Consider the following 24,881-nt stretch of genomic DNA (forward strand, 5'->3'; position numbering starts at 1 on the left):
CTGTTCCAATACTTCTGTTGGTAGAAGTGATTTCAGCTCTTGGAGTATATGTTCCACTCTCTCTTTCAAAACCTCAATTGCGAAATTAATCTGATTCTTTCATTCCACCAACAGAAGTGAGCGATGGATGAGAAATCTGTCTGACAGACATCTTACTCAAACAGAAAATAATGTTTTGGCCAAAGGAAGGCCCCGCACCAATTTGCACCACTCAGGTGACCCTGAGGACACAGATAAACCTCCAAGTGGCCTCAACGACTCTCTAAAAGGATGCAAATGACCAGCTGTCTGCAAGGAGTATAAATCCTTCCCTTCCCCACCATCCAGTCAGAACTGAAGAAGCTTCTTGGCTGAGAAGCAAAACATCTTCAAAGAAAAACCAGAAAGTCCAGTTGCCTCTTGAAAAAAGCACCTTTGGTTCACGCCAAATTCAATTACAGTCATCTAGAGCAATGTTTCTCAACCATGGGGACCTGAAGACGTTTGGGCTTGTTGGCTGGGATATTCTGGGAGTTGAAGTCCACTCAAGTTCTCCAGATTGAGAAACACGGTTCTAGAATCTGAAGAAAACTGAGTCCAAAGTTTTTGTTGCTAAGTGAGACATTTGTCAAATGGATTTTGCTCCCCCTGATCTTTTCTTGACACATTTGTTAAGGGAATCCCTGCAGCTGTTCAGTTAGTAACATGGTTGTTAAGCGAATCTGGCTTCCCCCATTGACTTCGCTCATCAGAAAGTCACAAAGGGGATCATGTGACCCACCCGGGGACACTGCAACCGTCATAAATACGAGCCAGTTGCCAAGCATCTGAATTTTGATCACGTGACTATTGCTATTTTCAAGAGGATGCTGCAATGGTCGTAAGGGTGAAAAATGGTCATAAGTCCCTCTTTTCAGTGCCGTTGTAATTTTTGAACAGTCACTAAGTGAACTGTTGTAAGCAGAGGTGGTATTCAGCCGGTTTGGATGAAACAGTAGCGGCGACGGCGGGTCCACCCGGACATAATGCCCTCCTTATTTAGCTATGTTTTCGAGGCTGGGCGCAGGTGTGGAAGCCGCGTGCGAGAGGGAAGCACATGTGTGGAAGGCCAGGAGCATGCGTGAAAGGTGCACATGCACGCAGCGAGCATGTGGAAGGCCGGGCGTATGTGCGGAAGGCGTGTGTGTGCGAGGCGAACCCATGGCAACAATATGTGAAACCCATGCCTGGTTATAAGTCGAGAACCACCTATACCAGTGATGGCTAATCTTTTTGCCATCACGCGCCAGGAGCAGGGTGGGGCTCACGTGCACCCATAATTCTATGTGCCCTGCCCCTGCACATGCACACACAACCCCCCTTGCTTCCCCCGCTCCTGGCACATGATGGCACGGAAGGCCTGATTTTTGCTGTCCCGAGCCTCCAGAGCCTTTCTAATCAGGAAGTTGGCAAATGGGCCATTTCTGGCCTCCGGAGGGCCTCCAGGGGGATGGGGAAGGCCATTTTCGCCCTCCCCAGACTCCTAGAAAGGCTCTGGAGGCTGGGAAGAGAGAAAAACGGGCCTTCCCCACCACCACCGCCCCGAGGTCCTCCAGAGACAGAAAACAGCCTGTTTCCCAACTTCTGGTGGCCCCAGAAGGCCCGAAAATTAGCTGGCCAGCGTGCGCATGCGTGCTGGAGCTGAGCTCGCGTGCCAATTGATATGGCCACAGGTGGCATGTGTGCCATAGGTTCGCCATCACGGACCTATACAGTCATCTAGAACAATATTTCTCAACCTATGGTACTTTAAGATATGTCGACTTTAAGACCCAGAATTCTGGGAGTTGAAGTTCACACAAGTTCCCCAGATTGAAAAAAAACACTAGAATTTGACGGAAAAGGTGAATGACCCTTATCGGAAAACGCTTCCTTTTCTTCAAATGACATAGTTGTAGTTTATTTATTTTTCCCATAGAGCATTTCCCTGGTCATTTCCTTTTATTGGACTAATTTATTGGAGCTTCTTAAAACCCAATATTTTCACTGAGGCCTGGTAGACTAGCAGCAGCGACTTCCTTGCTGTTTGATAAATTAAAGCAGTAGGTAATTCCGCAAGCTGTTTGCGGTTCTGTTAATTTTTCTAGTTGCTGCACATTAGAGACCGCGCATAGCAATTACCATCAGTAAATCTTCTCAACCTTGACTTCAAAACTCAAACGGCTGCTCGGAGTTGCAGAGATAAAACTAATAATGTGCCCTGCTTGGGAACAGCGAGGCAGCCCAAAGGAAATCACATCCTTCTTGTAGATGCTGAAAAAAGTTCCTGTTGACTTGAATCCGATGTATTTTTTTTTTAAAAAAAGAAAAGAACCAAAAAAGCATATAAAATATCCCATTACAAAATGGCGGCTTCTATTTGTAAACCCCTTCAGCCTCTTAACTGGAATGCCGATAATCATTTAGCTTCTTTTACCCAGCCTTTTTTCTACCTGTTTTTTTTTTTCCTTCTTCTTTTTCCTTGATGGAAGAACGGAGAGCCAGGAATAAGCTTTCCTTCACTTAAATAGCACACCGGTATTACAACTAATTGCAGTCCAGGGTGTTAAATATAAAAAACCATCAATAAATATCCGTCCTCCCACAAATCCCAGATATTTGGAGATTGAATTGTTATGCATGACTGGCAGCTTTTGAAATATAATCCCCTTTCCTCTTCTTCTCCTTTCCTTTCTTCCTTTTCTTTTTCCTTTCCTTTCCTTTCCCTTCATTCCTTTCTCACTTTCTTTCTCTCTTCCTCCTTCCTCCTCCTCCTCCCCTCCTCTCCCCTCCCATTCCCTCTCCTCTCTTTTCCCTTTCCTCTCTTCTATTTCCTTTCCTTTCCTTTCCTTTCCTTTCCTTTCCTTTCCTTTCCTTTCCTTTCCTTTCCTTTCCTTTCCTTTCCTTTCCTTTCCTTCCCTTCCCTTCCCTTCCCTTCCTTCCCTTCCCTTCATTCCTTTCTCACTTTCTTTCTCTCCCTTCCTCCTTCCTCTCCCCTCCCCTCTCCTCCCGTCCTGCCTCTCTCCTCTCCTCTCCTCTCCTCTCCTCTCCTCTCCTCTCCTCTCCTCTCCTTTTTCTTTTCTTTTCCTTTCCTCTCTTCTATTTCCTTTCCCCCCTCCCTTTCCTTTCCTTCCCTTTTCTCCCCTCCTCTTCCCAATCCACAACTCAAGTCTACAAATGTGCAAAATTTTCCACGAGGAGTAAAAAAAATAACCTTAAAACCCGGAGCAAACACCTCCATATCAGAGGTGAGTTTCAACAGGTTCTGACCAGTTCTGGAGAACCGGTAGCGGAAATTTTGAGTAGTTCGGAGAACCGGTAGTAAAAATTCTAACTGGTCCCACCCCCTTCTATTCTCTACCTCCCAAGTCCCAGCTGATCAGGAGGAAATGAGGATTTTGCAGCATCCTTCCCCTGGAGTGGGGAAGGAATGGGGATTTTGCAGCATCCTTCCCCTGGAATGGGGAGGGAATGGGGATTTTGCAGTATCCTTCCCCTGGAGTGGGGAGGGAATGGGGATTTTGCAGTATCCTTCCCCTGGAGTGGGGAGGGAATGGAAATGTTACAGTATCCTTCCCCTGCCATGCCCACCAAGCCATGCCCACCAAGCCATGCCATGCCCACCAAGCCACACCCACAGAACCGGTAGTAAAAAATTTTGAAACCGACCACTGCTCCATATCTGTTCAGATATGTTCAATAATAGTTTTCGATTTGATTGGATACTTCTCCAGAGACTCAGGGCAGCTTACAATGCGTTAAGCATTAGCCTTCATACTTTTGTATATTTTATACAAAGTCAGCTTATTGCCCCCACAAACCGGGTCCTCATTTTACCCACCTTAGAAAGGATGGAAGGCTGAGTCGACCTTGAGCCTGGTGAGAATTGAACTCGCAGTAATTGCAGGCAGCTGGATGTTAAATGCTGCCTTAGTAGGAGGCATTAACCTCCTACGCCACTCAGGCTCAGATTCCAGTTGGATTTGTCGATGGAGCTGTTGTTTAACATTAGTGGCAGCATGTCCAATTCACTATAGCTGAAAATGAGAGCTGCCCTTAAGAGATACGGAAAAAGTTTTGTTTATGTCCTTGCTGTTACTTTCCAATCTCTCTCTAAAGGTAAGGGGTGTTTTTTTTTTCCTCCTCCAGGAGATCTAAAAGACATGGGGCACAATCAGGGGTGAAATGCTTCCGGTTTGGACTGAATCGCCTGATCCAGTAACGATGGTGGTGGGTGGTTTGGAGAACCGGTAGCAAATATCTCTGCCCACCCCCCATACCCAGCTGAGCCGCGCAATCATCAGAGGCTTTTTTTTTAAAGCATTTTTTCTACAACCTCTTCAAAATGCTTTAAAAAAAAAGCCTCTGATAATTGCGCGGCTCAGCTGGGATCGTCAGAGGCCTTTAAAAGCATTTTTTCTACAACTTCTTCGGAAGAGGTTGTAGAAAAAGTGCTTTTAAAAGCCTCTGACGATCCCAGCTGAACTGCCTGATCGTCAGAGGCCTTTAAAAGCATTTTTTTTTTTTACAAAAAATGTTTTTAAAAGAAAAGAAAAAAAGCCTCTACCGATCAGGCAACTCAGCTGGGATTGTCAGAGGCTTTTAAAAGCATTTTTTTTTACAACCTCTTCAGCTGAAGAGGTTGTAGAAAATATGCTTTTAAAAGTTAAAAAAAAAAAGTTGGCCACGCCCACCGTTACATTAACCCCCCCTACCAAGCCACGCCCACAGAACCGGTAGTAACAAATTTTACATTTCACCACTGGACACAATCCAACACACTCCCCTTCAGTTTTATCAACACAATATCTCTGTCCTAGATGCTGGATGAAGTTCAAAAAATCACTTCTGGGCTTCATAATTGAGAAGGTTTAGATCTGGATAAATGTTTTAAAGAGAGACACAGAAGTGTATTCAGCTGGTTCGGACCAGTTCAGGCGAGCTGGTAGCAGTTACTGCGGGTGGGCCCGCCCATCCACCTGCCCTGGCGTAACGCTATCCTATTTAGCCACGTTTTCGAGGCTGGGCACATGTGCGAAAGGTGCATGCACGAAGCAAGCGTGCACACGCGGGATCAAACTGGTGGTAAGAATATGTGAAACTCACCGCTGGAGCGACAGAATAAGTTAAGGGATGTTTACCTTGAGAAAGATGGTGGAGATCCCTTGGACAGTGACACGAGATCACTTTTCAAGTACCTGAATAAAATTTGACATGGAAAAAGATCCAGATTGGTTCCTTCTTGATCGTAGGAGTGCCAGATATGGAATAATCAATTAAATCGCAGCAAAGACGATTCCGGGGGAGTGTTAGGAAAGGCTCTCTAACAGTAAGAGCCATGGGACCAATGAACTGGAGAAGTGTTGGGAGATATTCAAGCAGAAACCATCTGCCCGGAATTGTTTAATTTGGATTTTTGCCCAAAACAAGCAGTTGGATTCAGTAGCCTAAATGAATCTCTCGACTCCATGATTCTATAATTTGGTGGATCTCCCCAGTTCTAATCCAATTCTCCAATTGCCACTCCATATTCATTACCTCTCATTGGTAAGTTTCACATGCTCCATTAGAAAGCACATAGCACTTCGCAATAGCACTTAGACTTATGTATCTCTCCATAGTGCTTTACAGCCCTTTCTAAGCGGTTTATTGAGTCAGCATATTTCCCTCAACAATCTGGGTCCTCATCTTACCGACCTTGGAAGGATGGAAGGATGGAAGGCTGAGTCAACCTTGAACCAGTCAGGATCGAACTCTTGACTGTGGGCAGAGTTTGCCTGCAATACTAGATTCTAACCACTGTTCCACCACGCATATCACTGGGATGGCTCTGTTGTGGCCCGTCAGTGGCCTGTGCAGATTGTAGCTGATTCTGACAACGAGGAGGCTGGTGTGGTGCTGCGCCAGCAGTCTGCGCAGCTGGCACTCGAGTCGGACAATGAGGAGGCTGGAGAAGATGTGGTGCCAGAGGTGGGGATTCAGCCAGGGCCTTCAGAACCTCCAGAAGCTCCCATAAGAGTGAAGAGGAAGAAGAGGAGGAGCCTTTTCTCGATGCACGGGCGCGCAGAGCTGCCAAAAGGCAGGAGTGGCTCCTCAGGAGGAGATCTCCTCGAGAGTAAGGCTTGGGGCTAATTGGCCACTCCCTTAGCCTATTTAAGGAAGGATGACGACTGAGGCAATTTGCAGGGAACAACTTCGTTCACTCTCCTTCGCGTCTTGATCTTACTTCTCTGCAAATTGCTTCTGGGCTTTCTGCCAACCATAGTAAGATTATGATTATTTATTCTTGTAGGCTGTTAAGAAAGTTAATTAACAGCCTTTGTTTGAAAAAAAAAAACTGATTTAATTTAGTAAACTAAGGTTTGTACAGACTTTCTGTGTGCTGTGTTCTTTGGGGTCCCTAGCTGGGGCAGAACAGGCTCTTGAAAATACGATTGAAGCTCATTCCCCTCATCAATTAATCAATTTACACTTGATATGGCTTCTTAGCTTTTGCATAAGTTACTCTTATCGTTATTGTTAGGTTAGAAATTGAGAATTTCATTTCTCAATGGTTTTCTATGAGTTTTTATTCCAGCTGATGAAAGAGAGCAGAAAATAGTTCGAAGTAAAAAGAAAAGATTTCAGAGAAATTAGAATGGGTGTTTTTCTTTTATTAACATAAATGTGTGTGGATGTTGCGTTTTACACTGTACCTCACCTTACGACCACAATTGAGCCCCAAAATTTATGTTGCTAAGCGAGACAATTGTTAAGTGAGCTTTGCCACATTTTTATGACCTTTCTTGCCACAGTTGTTAAGTGAATCACTGCAATTGTTAAGTGATTGACACGGTTGTTAAGTGAATCTGGCTTCCCCATTGACTTCGCCTGTCAGAACGTCACAAAAAGTGATCACATGACACTGGGACGTTGTCACTGTCATAAGCATGAATCGGTTGACGTGTCTGAATTTTGATCCCGTGATCAAACCCGTAGTGGGTTTCAACATTTTTTACTAGCGGTTCTGTGGGTGTGGCATGGCTTGGTGGGCGTGGCTTGGTGGGTGTGGCAGGGGAAGGATACTGAAAAATCTCCATTCCCACCCCACTCTAGGGGAAGGATACTGTAAAATCTCCATTCCCACCCCACTCTAGGGGAAGGATACTGCAAAATCTCCATTCCCACCCCACTCCAGGGGAAGGATACTGTAAAATCCCCATTTCCTCCCGATCAGCTGGGACTCGGGAGGCAGAGAATATCCAGCAGCAGGTTCTGACAGGTTCTGGAGAACCGGTAGCGGAAATTTTGAGCAGTTCAGAGAACCGGCAAATGCCACCTCTGGCTGGCCCCAAAGTGGGGTGGGAATAGAGATTTTGCAAATCCTTCCCCCAGGAGTGGGGAGGGAATGGGGATTTTGCAGTATCCTTCCCCTGGAGTGGGGTGGGAATGGAGATATTGCAGTGTCCTTCCCCTGGAGTGGGGTGGAAATGGAGATTTTGCAGAATCCTTCCCCTGCCACACCTACCAAGCCACGCCTACCAAGCCACACCACGCCCACCAAGCCTCGCCTACAGAACCGGTAGTAAAAAAATTGGGATTTCACCACTGGGTTGGACTAGATGACCTACAAGGTCCCTTCCAACTCTGTTATTCTATTAGATTCTAAATATTCTCTACTATTGGTATCTAAAGTTTGCTGTCTGTTCTCTGGAAAGTGGCCTCTCCCGCCTGGGAATCCAGACTACATTCCACCCCAACTAGATTTGCCATCTTGCTTGTCCGCTTCTTGAACCAATTCTTAGAGACCGTCACATCTTCACGGGAAATTCAACGAGGACAGCACTTGCTTGCGTTTCAATGACAGCGCTTAAAACATCCGCCAAGATAGACAGGCCAGCCTTGCAAAAGCCCATTAAACCGACGAAGTTAAAAAAAATGACTCTGTTAAGTGTGAAATTTCAGGAAAAATGGCTACCCTGTTGTTGACTAAAACAGACAAGAGTTACTTACGAGGGAGGCTAATCCATTTCAACCTGCCAAGTCTATATTTCACATTTGATTAAAAACATAGCACTTGGTAGGGATGGAAAAATGCTGATGCCAAATCAGGACCTATCTGCTTTGCCTCTTACCAACAGCTTTTATGAGATTGCTGGGCCTGGAAGAAACATTAATTTACACTCCACGCCTTTCCTTCCAATATTAAATCAGCCTGTAGGAAAACATTATCTCAAAAACAAACTACCGTATTTTTCGGAGTATAAGATGCACCGGACTATAAGACGCACCTACCTTTTTTGGTGAGGAAAAGAAGAAAAAGAAATCTGCCTCTGAGCAATTTTGCCTCCTTGCAGCAAACAGCCTGTTTTACTTTCATTTTCGTTTTCAGCATAGCTTGATTAGAACAAGGAAAAAAAAAAAAACTGCTCCAGCCATTTACCTTCATGGAGCAAGCAGCAGAGCCCTGCGCAAAACAGCTGAAAGCAAATCAGCTGAGAGTCTGTTATGCTAATTAGGCTGTGCTGAAGCTGAAAGGAGCTGTTTTTTCTTGCTGTTTGCTGCAAGGAGGTAAATTGCTGGGAGGCAGAGGCCAAAGGGTGGGGACCAGTGGGTGGGCGGGGCTACATTCAGTGTATAAGATGCACCTAAATTTTCACCTCCTTTTAGGGTGAATACGGTAGTGAATATGTAGTGAAAACATAGTGAATACAGTAGTTAGTCTGCTCCAACTGGTAGGTTGCAAGAGAGACAGCGCAGTCCACTGAAATCTAGAATGTCCCAAAGGTGCTTTTTCAAAAGGCAACTGGATTTTCTTCGTTTTGTTTTTTTTCTTGAAGACGTTTCGCTTCTCATCTAAGAAGCTTCTTCAGAACTGAAGAAGCTCCTTGGATGAGAAGTGAAACGTCTTCAAGGAAAAAACAAAGAAAGTCCAGTTGCTTTTGGGAAAAAAAATAGCTTTGGAACAACCATGACCTGGGTGAGTGACTGAGAATCTTCACAGACATGAAATCTTCAACGTTCTTGGTGGATCTCATCCAGGGTGAACATACATCGTGCACCCTGGACCATCCAAAATTCTATATATTTTGCCTTGCCCCTTTCATTCTTCTTTATCAATAGTCGTATCATTCCTCATGGCGATGAACTATAATTTCCATTATAGTACACCTCACCTTGTTTTATAGAGTGGTTTGCAATCATCTTGAACGAAATATGGCAGAAGAGTCAAGAATATGGCCCTTTAAAAGGGAAAGCAGCACAAAAAAAAAAAAAAAAAGAATTTCTTGGCCAAATCTATTTTGGCTTTTTTTCAGAGAATGAAATAGAAGAATAACAGAGTTGGAAGGTGGAACCTTGAAGGTCTCCAAGTCCAACCCCCTGTTCAAGCAGGAGACCCTATGGCGGTGATGGCGAATGTTTTAGGCACAGCGTGCCCAAACTGGAAGGCGTGTGTGTGCCAGAGCACCAGAAACCTGCCGACCAGCTCGCTGAGTTGGGGTGATGGCGCACGTGCCCACAGAGAGGGCTCTGCATTCCTCTAGCACTTGTGCCATAGGTTTGCCATCACCATTTCATACAAGCTGACGTCCAATCTCTTCTTTAAAAACTCCAGTTTTGAAGCACCCACAACTTCTGGAAGCAAGTCGTTCCATTGATTAATTGTTCTCACCGTCAGGAAATTCCTCCTTGGATCTAGGTTGCTTTTCTCCTTGATTAGTTTCCACCCATTGCTTCTTGTCCTGCCTTCAGGTGCTTTGGAGAATAGGTTGACTCCCTCCTCTTCTAAGTAACACCCCCAACGAAAGAAGACTCCAAGGCTTGAGTTTCCTCAAAGTTCCATTTTATTAGAGATGTCATACTGGCACATCTGGGAAAACCCAAATCTGAAAGTTTCCAGGTTTTCCCCATCCAAAGGAAAGTCCAAGTCCCTGCCCAGCACCCACATGTCTATCACAAGGTCCAATCAAAGCACCGTCCCAACTGGAGATGCCTCCCAGTTCCATCCGTCCAGGTACAGGGCAAGATGTCCTTGACTCTCTGTGAAAGGAATGTTATTATGACTACATATCACCCATGCTCCATACAATCCCCTCTCCCAGTTTCCCACAGTAGTAAATGTGGCAGGCCTGAAGAGCCAACAGAAAAGATGGCTTCCAGGCTTGACACACAACTTCTGGAAGCAAATCGTTCCACTGATTGATTGTTCTAACAGTCAGGAAATTTCTCCAGATTCGGTTAATAACGGTGTTACTAACAACTCAGTGATTCACTTCACAGCCGTGGCCAGAAAGGTGGTAAAATAATAAAATAAAATAAAATAAAATAAAATAAAATAAAATAAAATAAAATAAAATAAAATAAAATAAAATAATAAAATAGGCCAACATTCTCTTAACAACTGCCTTACTTGGCAATGGATATTTGGAAGTCAATTGTGGTTGTAAATTGAGGACTACTTGCAACATAAACAATGCCCGAAGTAAATGCTTACGGAGGGACTTCCACCATTTGTTGACCATTGTCAGCACACACAATCAGACACAATTAAATGAACTTCAGCGGGATTCCAATTACGTAAGAAACTTCTTTATATACAATGCCATACAGAAGAATTCAATTTACAATATCAGGAACACAGAAGCAATATTCATAGAAGCAAGTCTTTGCAGAGTAGTGAGATACAGAGCAGTGGTGAAATCCAATTTTGTTTACTACTGGTTCTGCGGGCGTGGCTTGGTCGGCGTGGTGTGCCTTGGTGGGTGTGGCTTGGTGAGCGTGGCAGGGGAAAGATATTGCAAAATCTCCATTCCCACCCCATTCCAGGGGAAGGATACTGCAAAATCCCCATTCCCTCCTCACTCCTGGAGGAAGGATATTGCAAAATCTCCATTCCCACCCTACGCTGGGGCCAGCCAGAGGTGGTATTTGCCAGTTCTCCGCACTGCTCAAAATTTCCGCTACTGGTTCTCCAGAACCTGCTGGATTTCACCCCTGATACAGAGGCTAATATATTGTACAGAGGCACCAGAGTTACAGCGGCCAAACCAACTCTTATATACAGTTCAGCAAGTCTAAGCCACGCCCAGACTCTAAACTGTCTCTTATGGCCCCATACAAACAAATACTCTGTTTCAGTTTCCAAACAGTTCCCATTGGCTGACCTGTTACCATGCCTATCCAAACAGTTCCCATTGGCTGACCTGTTACCATGCCTATCCAAACAGTTCCCATTGGCTGACCTGTTACCATGCCTATCCAAACAGTTCCCATTGGCTGACCTGTTACCATGCCTATCCAAACAGTCCCCATTGGCTGACCTGTTGCTATATTCCAGTCTATGACTATTCATACTCTGACAAGCATTGCTGCAAACAGCCTTTCTTTGGTTGACAATTCACAAGATGTAATGACCCGAGAAGACCCTCCAGGCAATGTCAATCAAGAGCTAGGAGAAGGTCCTGATGGTAAGAATTTAAGAAGAATTCTTCCAATCAGGCCAAAGGTCTATCTTATCTCCTATTCTAGGCCACTTGGGGACAACCAGATATATATTCTGCAACAAGCCCACACACAACTCACAACTTGTTATTACACTGTTGCTCCCTAGCAACAGAGCACAAGCTATTCCAGATTTCAAATGGATAGAAACAGCCACTGAGTCAACATATATTTTAGTCCAATGCAGATCATCTTCACATGAATGTCAACATGGAACAGAGAAGGACGCTGCCTTCAGTCAAGCAGAATGAAGCTGGAACATACCTTGGAGGTCTTCTAGTCCAGCCCTCTGCTCAAGCAGGAGACACTGTACAATTTGAGACAAGTAGTTATAAATCTCCAGTGATGAAGCACCCACAGGCAAACTGTTCCACTGGTTAATTGTTCTCACTGGTAGGAAATATCTTTTTAGTTTTAGGTTCTTCTCTCCTTGATTAGTTTCAGAATAGAGTAGGCTAGGGTAGGGTAGGGTAGGGTAGGGTAGGGTAGGGTAGGGTAGGGTAGAGTAGAGTAGAGTAGAGTAGAGTAGAGTAGAGTAGAGTAGAATAGAATAGAATAGGAATAGAATAAAATAGAGTAGAATAGAATAGAATAGAATAGAATAGAGTAGAGTAGAGTAGAGTAGAGTAGAGTAGAGTAGAGTGGAATGGAATGGAGTGGAGTGGAGTGGAGTGGAGTGGAGTGGAGTGGAGTGGAGTGGAGTAGAGTAGAGTAGAGTAGAGTAGAGTAGAATAGAATAGAATAGGAATAGAATAGAATAAAATAGAATAGAATAGAATAGAATAGAGTAGAGTAGAGTAGAGTAGAGTGGAGTGGAGTGGAATGGAATGGAGTGGAGTGGAGTGGAGTGGAGTGGAGTGGAGTGGAGTAGAGTAGAGTAGAGTAGAGTAGAGTAGAGTAGAGTAGAGTAGAGTAGAGTAGAGTAGAGTAGAGTAGAGTAGAGTAGAATAGAATAGAATAGGAATAAAATAAAGTAGAGTAGAGTAGAGTAGAGTAGAGTAGAGTAGAGTAGAATAGGAATAGAATAAAATAGAGTAGAGTAGAGTAGAGTAGAGTAGAGTAGAGTAGAGTAGAGTAGAGTAGAGTAGAATAGAATAGGAATAGAATAAAATAGAGTAGAGTAGAGTAGAATAGAATAGGAATAGAATAAAATAGAGTAGAGTAGAGTAGAGTAGAGTAGAGTAGAGTAGAGTAGAGTAGAGTAGAGTAGAGTAGAGTAGCGTAGCATAGAGTAGAATAGGAATAGAATTGGAATAGAATAAAATAAGAGTAGAGCAGAGCAGAGCAGAGCAGAGCAGAGCAGAGCAGGGCAGGGCAGGGCAGGGCAGGGCAGGACAGGACAGGACAGGACAGGACAGGACAGGACAGAACAGAATAGGAGCTGGAAGAGATCTTGGAGGTCTTCTAGTCCAACCCTGTACTAGCGACTCTGTACAATTTGAGACAAGTCTCTGTCCATTCTCTTCTTCCAGTGATGAAGCACCCAAAGTTCTGAATGCAAGATCTTCCACTGGTTTTTTCAGGACTACTTCTAATACTGTGAAGCTCTGCCAGCTTTTATGTACAGCTAATCTTCGGGTTATGGCCATAATGTCAGGCCTGGAAGCCATCTTTTCTATTAGGCCTTCAGACCTGCCACGTTTACTACTGTGGAAAACTGGGAGGGGGGATTGTATGGAGCATGGGTGATATATAGTCATAATAACATTCCTTTCTTGAGAAGTCAAGGTCAACTTGCTCTGCACCTGGAAGGCTGCAACTGGGAGGCATCTCCAATTGGAACAATGTTTGATTGGACCATGTGAGATGGATATGTGGGTGTTGGGCAGGGACTTGGACTTTCCTTTGGGTGGGGAAAACCTGGAAACTTTCAGATTCGGGTTTTCCCAGAGTTGCCAATATGACATCTCTAATAAAATGTAACTTTGAGGAAACTCAAGCTCAGAGTTTTTTTTCCGATGGGGATGTTAATTGGAACCCTGACATTAACCCGAATCTGATTGAACCCAAACATAATTGAGCACAAAATATATGTTGCTAAGTGAAACCTTTGTTAAGTGAGTTTTTGCTCTATTTGATGACTTTTCTTGCTACGGTTGTTAAGCGACTCATGGCAGTTGTACCAGGGTTGCTAAGTGAATCTGGTTTCCCCATGAACTTTGCTTGCCAGGAGGTCGCAAAATGGGGACACTGCAACTGTCATGAGTCAGTTGCCAAGTGCATGGATTTTGATCATGTGACCGGGGGGGATGCTGCAACGGTCATAAGTGTGAAGAACGGTCATAAGTCACTTTTGTCAGTGCTGTTGTATTTAAAGATCTGGAGTATAGATTTGTTCAATACCACTTTTCTTTAAGAAAAAAAAAATGAAGGCAAGGATGTTTAAGTTGATTCACAAGTTCTCCTTGTCTTAACTGGAAACGGTGGGCACATGTGGTGGAAGTTTTTAAGAAGAGGTTGGATAACCATTTGTCTGAAGTTGCGTAGGGTTTCCTGCCTGGGCAGGGGGTTGGACTAGAAGATCTCCAAGGTCCCTTCCAACTCTGTTATTCTACTCTATCTACATCACACACCCACATCCATGTGAAACGGATTCTCAGTCTTTTGTACCTAACAGGTGAGCTCTTTCCTGATCCTAAGGATTCAAGAATTCTCTTTCTGGATGAGGAATGTCTTTCTTTCATTTCCTCCCTCTGGCACGAACCTGCAACTGAAAAATGACAAATGGGAGAAAAAAGACAGTTCTCGCTGCCTAGCGAGGTTGGTGGAAAAGAAAGGAATGGGGTTACAAGAATTCAAGCAATTGAACCATTCCCCATCTACAACCCATATATTTCAAAGTACGTTAAAGTGGAGTCTTATGATCTTCTTAACTTCCCTTCTGTGAATGTACAGATTTTCTCAAAGATAGTTCTTTCAGGTCTTGAATATTTTTCCTTTCCTCCTTTCCTTCTTTCCTTTCCTTTCCTTTCCTTTCCTTTCCTTTCCTTTCCTTTCCTTCCCTTCCCTTCCCTTCCCTTCCCTTCCCTTCCCTTCCCTCCCCTCCCCTCCCCTCCCCTCCCCTCCCCTCCCCTGGTGGTATTCGCTACTTGTTCGCAAATGTGAGTGCACACGCCACCTCCATGCATATGCAGAGCATCAAAAATGGGACATGATGATGTCCGGGCGGGTCGGCAGAGCCTCCTGCCTCCGCTGTTACCAGTTCGCCCAAACCGGATAGAACCGGCTGAATATCACCACTGCTTCCCTTCCCTTCTCCCTTCCTCCTTTCCTTTCCTTTCCCTTTCTTTCTTTCTTTCTTTCTTTCTTTCTTTCTTTCTTTCTTTCTTTCTTTCTTTCTTTTTCTTTCTTTCCTTTTTTCTCTTTCATTCTTTCTTTTCATCCTTGCTTCCCTCCTTCCTTCCTTCCCTAAATCTCATGCCTCCCCTTTCTTTCCTTCCTTCCTTCCTTCCTTCCTTCCCTAAATCTCATGCCTTCCCTTTCCTTCCTTCCTTCCTTCCTCCCTCCCTCCCTTCCTTCCTTCCCTAAATCTCATGCCTTCCCTTTCCTTCCTTCCTTCCTTCCTTCCTTCCTCCCTCCCTCCCTTCCTTCCTTCCTTCCCTAAATCTCATGCCTCCCCTTTCCTTCCTTCCTTCCTTCCTTCCTTCCTTCCTTCCTTCCTTCCTTCCTTCCCTAAATCTCATGCCTCCCCCTTCCTTCCTTCCTTCCTTCCTTCCTTCCTTCCTTCCTTCCTTCCTTCCTTCCCTAAATCTCATGCCTCCCCTTCCTTCCTTCCTTCCTTCCTTCCTTCCTTCCTTCCTTCCCTAAATCTCATGCCTCCCCTTTCCTTTCTTCCTTCCTTCCCTCCTTCCTTCCTTCCCTAAATCTCATGCCTCCCCTTTCCTTCCTTCCTTCCTTCCTTCCTTCCTTCCTTCCTTCCTTCCTTCCTTCCTTCCCTAAATCTCATGCCTTCCCTTCCCTCCCTCCCTCCCTCCCTCCCTCCCTCCCTTCCTTCCTTCCCTCCCTCCCTCCCTTCCCCCTCCCTCTTCTAGATTATTTTCAATTTTCTCCAAATCTGGGGCAATGACCCACTCACCAGTAACTTATCTCCACGATTCCCAGTTACCCAGTCCACATTCTGCTTAATATGACTGCTTTCCAAACGACTCTCAGGGTGGCTATTTGATCACAGAAAATCTTTACTAATTAGCTTTATGTTAATAAGGAGAAACTGATTATACCTGGAGGCTACAGCAATACTGTTAACTCTTCCATCCATCACAGACATCATATTTCATGCTCTGTGCAAGTGTGCATTCATGACAAAAGCACCAAACAGCAAGTGACATTTTCGTGGCCTTCTCTTTATGATAATGTTACTCTTACCAGCTTTCTACTGTCAAGTTTTCCCTGGCATCTGCTTCTAATAAACCTTCCTGTATCCAAATTTCCTTTTGGGAATTTGTAAAGGAACTCAGATGTTTGTAACAGAGAAATGAGGGCTTTACGCAGGCTGCAAATTTATGAAATTGCAAATGAGGATAATGAGATGGGTTTGAACCGAGGATGTGTATTTTTCTCTGTTTTTGGAACGTTGATCTCACATGTTAAAAGCCCATCTGAACATATAGCTACATAAGTCAGAGGAGGAGCACCTTAGAGAAGAAACAAAATCATTCTTATTTATTCTGTGCCCCATACATGGGAACACAGAATTCAAGCATTATGGTATTGTGATGACTAGATCTCTAATTATTACAGAAATATTGTGCATTTTACTGTTATTATTACATCTGTCTGTCTGTCTGTCTGTCTGTCTGTCTGTCTGTCTATTATCTGTCTGTCTATCTATCTGTCTATCTATCTATCTATCTATCTATCATCTATCAATATTATCTATCATCTATCTATCCCTATCATCTATCATCTATCATCTATCATCTATCATCTATCATCTATCATCTATCATCTATCATCTATCATCTATCTATCTATCTATCTATTATCTATCAATCTATTATCTATCTATCATCTATCATCTATTTATCATCTATCATCTATCATCTATCTATCTATATCTAACTCATCTATTTATCTATCATCTATCTATCATCTATCAATCTATCATCTATCTATATCTATCATCTACCTATCTATCTACCTTCTGAGAAACAAGGTCAGCGAGGAAGCCAGATTTACTTAACAACCGTATTATTAACTTAACAACTGCAGTGATTCACTTAACAACTGTGGCACGACAGGTCGTAAAGTGGGGCAAAACTAACTTGACAACTGTCTCGCTTAGCAACAGAAATTTTGGCCTCAGTTGTGATTGTAGGTTGTAACTATACCTCTGATAAACATTCCCTCCATGTCTTAATCTAAATCATTGATTAAAGTTTGAAGAGTAAAAGGTCCAAGATTGAACCACATTCCATAGATGAATAATCAATTTAATAAAAGCATCACTTTATTTCAATTTTCAAGCCAATTGCTATCCATTTAATTGTCACAAAATCCCAGCCAAACTCCAGTGGTAGAATGTCATATTGTATCCTTTGTCAGATGCTTTGTTGAAATCAAGTTATGTTACATCCTCAGCATTACCACAGTCTACTAAGATAAGCTCCCTTTGATCTGATGTATTCATCACAAATCCTTGGCAATGTCTGGAAATTAACCCATTGTGTGCTTTACCACGGTTTCTAGAATCTTCCAAAATTAAGTTGGCGAGTGTGCATTTTCCCGGCCCTCTCTTATCTCCTTTTTATAGTTAGAGATAAAATTAGTTCTTTTCAAATTCTCAGATTTCAAGAAGAAAGTCTCTTCCCTTTTAATTCTTGCTGCAACTCCCTGTCCCTACAGAATCACTATTTATCTGAAATATCTTTTTTCTTCACTTGAAATCGGAAAGTTTGCTTCTTCATGATATCTCCAAAATTGTTCTCTATCCTGTCAATATAGAATATTTTCCATGTTCCACCTTGGAACAGCTCACATTATGAGATGATACCTTTAATACCGTCAAGCAAAAACATCTTGCTTGTCAGAAAGTCCCAAAAGGTGATCAGATGACCCTGGGACACTGCAACCGTCATAAATAAGGACCAGTTGCCAAGCATCTGAATTTTAATCATGCGATCATGGGGATGTAGCAATGGTCGTAAGCAGTGGTGGGATTCAAATAATTTAACAACTGGTTCTCTACCCTAATGACTGGCTGGGTGGGCGTGGCCATGGTGGGCGTGGCCAGGGGTGTGTGACAGGCAGCACTCGGCTTCCTGCACCCTGGGAGCAAAAATGGGCCATGGGCGGGGGGTGGGGGGAAGCGCCTCCCACCTGTGCCCCGTTTTGGGCCTAGGAGGCCTCCCTGAAGCCTCCTGGGAGTGAAAACGGGCCATGGGGGAATGTACCCCCCGCATCCCGTTTTGGGCCTAGGAGGCCTCCCTGCACTTACCTGGGAGCCAAAATGGGGCGCATGGGGACTCCTTGAAGGGGCGGGGCACGGAGGGGCGGAGCCAGCCAGTAATTTAACTACCGGTTTGCCCAAACTGGCCTGAACCGGCTGAATCCCACCAATGGTCGTAAGTGTGAAAAATGGTCATACGTCACTTTATTCAGTGCCACTGTAACTTAGAATGGTCACTAAACAAATGGTTGTAATTCAAGGACTACCTGTATTATTCCTTCCTCTTTCCCGCTTGATCTCTCAGGTCAGCGGACTCCAACTCTTTGAGTTAGGAGAAAATGTTCTTAAATTTTTTCCAAAAAAAAAATAATAATCCACAAGATACATACACTGGCTAGATATTCATGTCCTCAGTTCTACTCAGAAACTGTAGAGTAATTTATGGGACTCGTAGTAAGTCTTTAGAGAAATTACCTCAGGTCTTTATCTGGGCGGTTAATGTGAACTAATCAGATCTGGAATGGATTTCCCAATTTAACCCAACATTTCTACTAAAAAGGGTTGTTGATTTAAACTCGCTCGTTTCTTTTTAATCGAGAGAGTGAAAAACACGTAAGATATATGGGCTCAAGACAGAGCATTACGAGCACTGGATTTTAAAGGAAATATATGGAATGACGATAATGGAAACAGAAAGAAGCAGTCCGTTCATTCTGCGTGGAGAATTAGGACAGATCCATTGCAATTGTTTCAGTGCCAGATTTTTAACTATGGTCAATATACAACGTAGAGATTTATCCTGACGTTATGTTCAATCTCTCTTACTTAAAATACGGGTAAGGACAATGGAAGTGAACTGAATATTTAAAGTACTGGCAGTATTCTAAGTTAAATTGTGGAGAAACCAGAAACACTTGTTAAGTAAGTGGATTGTAAAAAGCAATATTGACCTTACTCATTAGAGGCCACGTTACTCTTACATCTTTACACTTCCGCAAGTGTAAAGTCTTGGTTATAAACCCTTTTAATTGCTAAGAAAAACCGGGCTCACACAGAAAGGTCCTATTAAACTGATCTATTGCTAAGCAATCCTATGCACAGGAATTTTCTCAAGTAATGATTAGCGCTTGCTTAGAGTTCGATAAACGCCAATGGGATACAAGAGAGATTGGAGTTAGTCCACTTGTGGCTACGAAGGGATTCTAGGTTGATCCAGTGGTGAAATCCAAATTTTTTTTACTACCAGTTCTGTGGGCGTGGCTTGGTGGGCATGGTGTGGTGTGGCTTGGTGGGCATGGCAGGGGGAAGGATACTGCAAAATCTCCATTCCCACCCCACTCTGGGGCCAGCCAGCGGTGGCATTTGCCGGTTCTCCAAACTACTCAAAATTTCCGCTACCGGTTCTCCAGAACCTGTCAGAACCTGCTGGATTTTACCCCTGGGCTGATCCCTCTTTTAACTCCGCCCCCAGGCTTTGCTACTGCTTCCCCTACATCAGGGGTGGAGAATGATGGCCCTTTTATGATGGTGGACCTCAACTCCCAGAATTCTGGGAATTGAAGTCATAAAGGGGCCATTGTTTCCCTCTCCTGCCCCACATCATCTGCTGAAAACAAACCCACTTCCTGTAAAAAGATGTTCAAGGCAAGAAGGTTGCCTATTTGGAAACTATTTTGAGAAGACAGATTTACAGAGTTGGAAGGGACTTTGTAGGTCATCTAGTCCAACCCCTGCCCAAGCAGGAGACCCTAAACCATTTCTGACAGAGTGCAGTCCAATCTCTTCTTGAAAGCCTCCAGTGATGAAGCTCCCACAACTTCTGAAGGCAAAGCTGTTCTCTCCCCCCCCCCCCACACAGCAACCTCTCTCTCTCATACATACACAGTTAGCAGTCCAGCAAAGCAAAGGAACAGGGAAATGAATCCATGAAGCAAGGAACAAGGCACCGAGTCCACAAAGCAGGGAAGAAGCAATGAGTCCATGAAGCAAGGAAAAAGGCAAGTAATCCTGCAAAAGCCAGACATCTGCGATGGCACACAGAACTCCACTAATTCAGTGTTTGTTCGTGACAAACGCCCCTCCCCACAACATCTCCTTTGAATCTCAGTCCCCAGGTGTGCCTTGTGAAGAGGGGCGGGGCGCTCTCCTCCTGAGTTGTCGGGTCGACCTCAATGGTGGTATTCAGCTGGTTCTATCCGGTTCGGGCGAACCGGTAGGGGCGACTGCAGGATGCCCTGCCCACCCGCACGGACGTCATGACGTCCCATTTTTCCACGTTTTTGAGGCTCTGCACATGTGCAGAAGGCCTTGTGCATGCGAGGAAGACACGCATGCGCACACATTTGCAAACCAGTAGGGAAGGTAAGTGAATACCATCCCTGGTCGACCTGTGCTGTTCCTACCTCCTCTCCACTCTCCATGCTCGGGGATCAGGAGGGGGAGATTCTTGCTCATTGTCTGAGCTCTGTCGCTCCTCATTTCCACTGCTTGCCCTCTCTCAGTCATCCTGCCCCCTTTCCTCCCTGCTAGCAAGCCGTCCCAATCCTGAGGGGCCCTGGGCTGCCTCGGCCTGCTCCTCCCCACATTCCTCCAAACTCAACGAATGCACCCTCTCGATCTCTGTTGGCTCCAACTCCGGCTCGTTGTCCTCCACAGATTCAGACTCCGATAGGGGCATGACAGCTTGCAATGACTTCTGGATTTATTTGGTATCTTCTCAACTATGTGGTGGCACTGTTAACAACACTGATTATCTCAAGGATGGAGGAGTGACTGGAGATTGATTTCCCTTAAACTGGCAATTCTAACATTACAAAGCATCGTTCCCGTAAGGTTTCTTTTGATCTTCACGCAAGCTTTTTCAGCTCAACTCAAATGATCCGTTTTTCACTTTGATCTCAATTTTCCTTTACAAGTAACGGTGCCTTTCCTCTCTTCTCAACTGTGCTAAAATGATGAAAATAATGGCTAATCTATCAGGGCAACACTTTGAGAAGGAGAGAAAAGAAAGAACTGGGGGGGTGGGGGGGGAATGACTGGCTATCAGACATGGTAAGTAAATTGGGTTATGTTAATAACTTAGAACTACTTAGAACTATGCCGACTTCAGTCTGACCTAAGCATAGTACATACAAGTATCTGCCACAATGTGATTCTTGTCAATGACTACTTCAGCTTCAACCACAACAATACACGAGCACACAATAGATACAAACTCAAGGTAAACCGTTCCAAACTAGATTGCAGAAAATATGACTTCAGTTACAGAGTGGTCAATGCCTGGAATGCACTACCTGACTCTGTAGTTTCTTCCCCAAACCCCCAAAACTTTAACCTCAAACTGTCTACTGTTGACCTCACCCCATTCCTAAGAGGTCTGTAAGGGACGTGCATAAGCGCACCAGCGTGCCTACCGTCCCTGTCCTAATATCCCTTTTTACTTGTATCCTTTTCATGTATTTAAATTATGTTTATACTTTTACCTGTTATCTTATATTTGCTTGATAAATAAACTTATGACATGATTATGACTTATAACAACAGAATAACAGAGTTGGAAGGGGTCTTAGAGGTCATCTAGTCCAACCCCCTTTCGAGCAGGAGACCCTATACCATTTCTTTCAGGTTATTTAAATTCCAACCCATTAATCTTTGGGGACTGACTGCAGTTCAGTCCTAGGTAAATGTAAATTTTCTGTTGAGCCAGATTTGATAGGTCAATTTTAAGGCGATAACCTTGTAGGGCTACATCCAGGAATATAGAAATGGCTTATTTAGACTTCTTTGAAGACTCATTGAGACAGATTTACTACCATAATTGAGCCTGGTCGTAAGTCATGGCAGTCATGAAGTGCGCCAGCACATGTCCGTACTCGATTTTATGATCTTTAGTGCTGTGGTCACTATATTAATGCAAATCTGGTAACACAAAACTGCAGTCATCACTTTTACAGTGTAAGAAACTAGAGAGATTCCTGTTTGGAAATCTCTTTCTCTGCCTGTTATGCAGCTACAGGCTATGCCATCTCTTATCTAATCAATCCCTAGGCAGGATTTCTTTCCCTCTCTCCTATATTCCAAGATCATTCCTACACACTGTCAGCATTCCAGGTAACGCATCCGCCAAAAGCAGAACTCGGAGGCAGGTAGATTCCTCAAAGAACACGTTTATTGGATACATCATATCGGCACAACCAGTGAAAACCAACTCTAAAAGTTCCCGCGTTTTCCCCTAATTAAAAAAGCAAATTTCCCCCCCTTCCAGGTATCACTGGTCACATTGTCAAGTAAAAGTAGCTGGCCTGCTGCTACGACACTCCTCCCCTCCTTCAAACTGGCACCTGTTGAGATGACCTTGGTTCCTACAAGAAAAACTTTTTGTTTTGACTGTTAGCCAGTCTATCTACTTCCCCCCCCCTCCCTTCTCCCCTCTCAGGGTTCGTGGCACCTATGAGGCAACACATGATGGCTTCAGCCAGGTTTGCTTCAGAGTTGACACATATGATTACAATCTCCATATATGCTATGGCAGAGGTCCCCAATCCCTGGGGCCATGACCCAAAATCGGGCTTTGGCCCATTCAGAACTGGGCCGCACAAGCAGCGGGCAAGATTGTGCACTTGTGCGAACAGCGGAAGCATGCATGAAGCTCCATGGAAACATCCCCTTCCCCCTTCCCCGCCAGTATATCAAGTGGAAAAAGTTGGGGAGCACTGTTCTATGGTAAGAACTAACTATGTTATGGTTTAGCATTACAGGAAAATCAGTAGGTCCTCGACTTACAACCATTCATTTAGTGACTGTTCGAAGTTACAAAGGCACTGGGAAAAAATGACTGTTTTTATGACTGGTTTTCACACTTACGACTGTTGCAACATCCCCCATGGTCACGTGATCAAAATTCAGACGCCTGGCAACTGGCGTGTATTTATGACTGTTGCAGGGTCAAGTTTGCGACCTTCTGATGAGCAAAGTCAATGGGGAAGCCAGATTCACTTAACAACCTTGTTACTAACTTAACAACTGCAGTGATTCACTGTCAACCCTGAGCGAACCTGGCTGGGGCCATCTTGCTACAAGGAAGGAGAGGGGACAGGGAAGGGGGAAGTAGATAGCTGGGGTTTTGTAGTCAAAACAAATTTTTTTTTCCTGTGGGAACCAAGGACATTGCCACAGGTGGCTGGGGAGAGGAGGAGCGGAGTAACCAAGCAACCAGCCAGCACCTTGATTGGACAATGTGACTGATGACTTGGGGAAAAGGGGAAACTTTTATTTTTTAATCAGGTGAAGTTTAATCAGAGTCAGTTTTCACCAATATGAGTTATCCAATAAATCATTCTTTGAGGAATCAACCTGCCTTGGAGTTCTGCTTTCTCTGGGTGTATTACTTGGAACACTGACATTCACTTAATAACTGTGGCAAGAAAGATCGTAAAAGAAGGCAAAAATCACTTAACAATTGTCTTGCAAGGACTATGGTTTCTCAAATCCTTATCCAAACACGAGTCCTGGGAAATGAGTTGGGTTGAGTGAGATTGTGTGGCCCAAAGTCATGGAGTGAGCTCTGTGGCTGAGGAGGGAACTGGACTTGGGATCTCTTTAACCAGAGGCAGGTTTCAGCAGGTTCTGACCAGTTCTGGAGAACCGGTACTACAAATTTTGAGTAATTCGGAGAACCAGTAGTAAAAATTCTGACTGGCCCCACCCCCATCTATTCTCTGCCTCCTAAATCCCAGCTGATCGGGAGGAAAATGGGATATTTTATTTTATTATTTTATTTTATTTTATTTTATTTTATTTTATTTTATTTTATTTTATTTTATTTTATTATTTTATTTTATTTTATTTTATTTTATTTTATTATTTTATTTTATTTTATTTTATTTTATTATTTTATTTATTTTATTTTATTATTTTATTTTATTTTATTTTATTATTTTATTTTATTTTATTTTTTTATTTTTTTATTTTATTTTATTTTATTTTATTTTATTTTATTTTATTTTATTTTATTTTATTTTATTATTTTATTTTATTTATATGCCACCCTTCTCCGGAGACTCAGGGCGGCTTACAGTGCGTTAAGCAATAGCCTTCATACTTTTGTATATTCATACAAAGTCAGCTTATTGCCCCCACAAACTGGGTCCTCAATTTACCTACCTTAGAAAGGATGGAAGGCTGAGTCAACCTTGAGCCTGGCGAGATTCGAACTTGCAGTAATTGCAGGCAGCTGAATGTTAATAACAGGCTATTAGTCTGCTGCGCCACCAGGCTCAGATTTTTCAGTAACTTTCCCCCGGATTGGGGAGGGAATGGAGATTTTACAGTATCCTTCCCCTGGAGTGGAGTGGGAATGGAGATTTTACAGTATCCTTCCCATGCCACGCCCACCAAGCCACGCCCACAGAACTGGTAGTAAAAAATTTTTGAAACCCACCACTGTCTTCAACCAACAATGCACTAATATTATAACAATAAACCCTAGTTTACCGATCAGAGTGGCTAGATAAAAAGAGCCTTTCTCACAGTCACTGCCCGGAGAAGGACACAGTTAAGTAATCGAATTTCCAGCGCTCTGAAAGAAAGACATATAAAAGCCAAAAAAAAAATAAAAAAATAAAATGTAGCTTGATGTTTATTTATTAAACATCAGCAAACATCAAGTCCATTTAGCCCAAACAGCAGGCAGGAGATGAAAAGGGCAGTCAGCTTAATATCAGCAGTCTACATTTTCTGTACTTATAGGTCTCAAAAAAAGAAAGATTATTTTGGAGCAGCTGGAAGTAATATGGTAGGTAATTAGTATGCTAGATCTTATGGAAAAACTCTTTTTTCCTTTGGTTACTCTCTCTTGAGCCCTTTTATGTACGCTAGAAAAGTAAAAGAGAGAGGGGAAGGGGAAAGAAACCAGGTGATCCCTTCTTTATCCTGGACTAATGCAAAACTATTTGATAGGAAGGGGTGGTGTGTCTTTTGAAGCTGGTTTAGTGGTTAAAGCACCAGGCTGGAAAAC

This window comes from Pituophis catenifer, unplaced genomic scaffold, assembly GCF_029215685.1.
Source record: "Pituophis catenifer annectens isolate HBS135680 unplaced genomic scaffold, rPitCat1.0.hap2 SCAF_7, whole genome shotgun sequence".
In the NCBI taxonomy this organism is placed as follows: Eukaryota; Metazoa; Chordata; class Lepidosauria; order Squamata; family Colubridae; genus Pituophis; species Pituophis catenifer.